Genomic DNA, 3458 nt, shown 5'->3' on the forward strand with positions numbered 1-3458 from the left:
TAAAAGGGAGGTTCTACATATCATTAACTGGTCTCTTCAGTCAGGTATATTTCCCGCCTCACTAAAAACAGACGTCATCAAACCACTTCTGAAGAAGAACAATCTGGATCAAAGTGTCATTTAAAATTATAGGCCCATCTCCAACTTACCATTCCTTAGCAAAATAGTTGAAAAATCAGTTTACATTCAGCTCAGTAATTATATGGCATCAAATAGCCTTTTAGACAAAACAGAAATAATCAGGCTCAGAGACTGAAAATCGCAGCACATCTCAACCCTCTCTCTCTTGATAGTAAAACTGAAGCAAGGAATCTGGTTGTAATTATCGACAGCAATCTAAATTTCAGAAGTCATATCAATCACATTTCAAGATCATCTTTTTATCAACTCAAAAATATCTCCAAATTGAGGGGCTTTCTGTCAAAAGCTGCACGTATTCTTGCTGGTGCCAAAAAATATCAACACATCAAACCCGTTCTTAAATCTTTGCACTGGTTACCTGTTAGAACAAGAATGAATTTCAAAATACTGCTCCTGGTTTATAAAGCACTACATGGTCTTGCACCTCAGTACATCACAGATATGCTCATCACTTACACCCCAGCAAGAACACTTTGGTCAACAGGCAGTGGCAATTTACTCATCCCTCGCACCAGATCCAAAGAAGGGGAGGCAGCTTATAGTGTATATGCCTGACACAGTTAGACATGCCACATCAGTAGCCATCTTTAAAAACAGATTAAAACCCTTTTTTCAACAGCATTCTGCTGAGCTGTGTGTGTGCATGTGTGGTTGTGTGAGTGAGCTTAAGTGTGTATGCAGTGAAAATGGCATACATATGATTGTTTACTTGTTGACTTGTTTACAATTGATTCCAAACTGATTTTTATGTAACTGTTTGTATTGTAACCATGTATACCTCTTGTAAAGCACATTGAGTCTGCCTTGTGCATGAAATGCGCTTTATAAATAAAATTGAATTGAATTAAAAGGATTAAGTTGTATTAACTCAGATTTTTAAAAAAGTTAATTGACTGCTAAGTTTTGGAGTTATCTTAACGGATTTTCAATTTTAAGTGCACAATACTCAAAAACTCAAATTGTTTGACTTGTTGCCTGTGACGTGATTTCCGACGAGTGGAACGTTCCGGTTCCCACTTGCGCCGAGCTTTGCAGCAACAGTATAATTCAGATATATTTGTACGAAAAGTCATCTTTCTTGTGGGAACTTTGCTTCCGGACTGCTACCATGGACGACTTCTGGAGTTAATTCCGTTGTGACTTGTTTTTCAAATGTCTGATATAAATTTTACTTTCTCTTTTTTCCCTTTTGAGGACTCCTCTTTGGTAAGTTGATGTTCTTTGTCATTTTACCTCGGTGTTTAGCTAATCACTATTATTATTTTTTAATAAAAAACAATTATTTCGAATTTAATGTGTTGAGCTTAGTTCGTTTTTTTTCCTTTTTTTTGGTAATTACACAAGGAATACAGTGGCTTGCTGCAAAACTTTTACTCTTTGTGCATGTCTGGGCATGCTGGTAACTTCGAGGCTAAATATTAAGTGATAAGTTTCATGTTAATTTTATGGCAAAAGCAATACAGCTCATCATATTAGCCATGTAGCCCCCCCTCCCCCCTTCCACGTGTCTACAGCCGCTGTGTAGCCCTTCAACTGCGTGGTTGTAACTGAACATAGCAACAGTAACCTGGGGGCGGGGCTTAGCGAAACAGTGTAGGTCACATTCTGGTCCAAGACAATTTAGAAAGTAATAAATAGAATATTTTATATTTTATTAGTCTGGTTGCAGAGCTGCACGTGGGCTGCACGCGGTAACTGATCTGACCTCCACAAAGTCTTGCAGTGCTTACTGTAAACACCTTTAGTTAACAGCCTTTTCAAGTCTTTTTCCCTTCACAACCTAACAATGAAATACTAATGATGTTTTTGTAATTTTGTTTAGTATTTAAAGAGTTCAGTGATTTGTATGTCTGTAAAACTCATGTAAATCTTCTCTCTTTTAGCCTGAAGCAGAAGAAGCTGGATGTTGCATGAAGTCTGCAGGCTGGTATGTAGATGTTTTAGACACTCATTGCCAGCTTAATAAAAGTACTCAGTTTTCCAATGGTTTGGAAGTGCAAGCTTTGTGCTGCTGCCTTTTATGAACAGGCACAGTTGCTTCAACACTACCGTATGCATCATAGCAACTTGTACTCAATTAGTCTGTTGTCATGTGTGTATGATGACTCCATCTGCACATTTCAATCAATAAATGTATTGGAAATTCATGTAACACGGATACGTACAGACAGTTGGACCAACTCAGGTGGGATGTGTGACATTTATCTGTCCCAAGTGTGGATTCAAGCAGTCATTCAATGATAAAAATCTTTTCAGTCATTTGAGGTCACATTTAAAAAACACACGAGACAGTGGATTGTCCATTCAAAAATTGTACCGTACTAACGTGTATTCCTCATTCAATGCGCACAAAAGTAGGACTAATCCAAACTGTGATGACTCAGATTTAAAGAATGAGGTTGTTCACATAGAAACTGACGGCCAGTTACTTCCAGGAGAGTAAGTTACCACGGTAACGTAGCTCGATAACAATGAATCCAGCTTTGTGATACCGGAAACCCAGAGTTAACCCTGAAGTTACCTCGATGAGTCTGTAATCCTGCTTCGTGATACCGGCCTCTGCTGTCATCAAACCTTGGTTGAAGGTTCTGGTTGTTCAGTTTAGTTTAAGTTTAGAATTAGTATTTAGTACAACCATAAATTGTTATTGTAGTATACAGAAGGGATGCAAAACAAGCAACATATTATTGCAGAAATAAAGAACAGTAATCAGAACTACTAATAGAGTTGAACAAGTAATAGAAATAAAGAATTAAACACCTTGTTCAACAACAAATAACTGTCAGTATAAACATATCAATATACAGTGTATGTAACCGTGAATCCTCTGACCTCCTATCATCAGCAGTTAACAGTCATTAGCTAACCCAGTAACAGGACAATTAACGTACGTTCAAGCTTACTGGCTTCTGAATGGACACAGGGTCTAGCTCACAAAATCAAAGGAATGGCAACAGTAATTTGCGCATCAGTCTCTGTACATCGTCATGCTTCTCCCTGCTGCACTGACTTACTCTGTAGAGCCTTTTTTCTGATAGTAGGGAACGTAGTTCTGCACATTTTTAACTGATGGACATTTCTTGTCAGGCTACCCTTTGTCACATAATCATATTCAACAAAAGTTGAATATGATGTCCCTTTACTTCAGCACTTTAAAGTGTCGATGAACATGATCAAGGCATGTTATGGAAGTAAGCACTGTGGGTTTGTTTGTTTTTTGTTTTGTTTTTTAAATTAGATTTAATTAGAGGTTGTACTACTGCATGTTTAAAGTTTTTAGGGACTACACCTAAGCCTCAGACTGCTGTCAGTGACTG

The sequence above is a fragment of the Mugil cephalus genome, chromosome 11 (assembly GCF_022458985.1).
Source record: "Mugil cephalus isolate CIBA_MC_2020 chromosome 11, CIBA_Mcephalus_1.1, whole genome shotgun sequence".
NCBI lineage: Eukaryota > Metazoa > Chordata > Actinopteri > Mugiliformes > Mugilidae > Mugil > Mugil cephalus.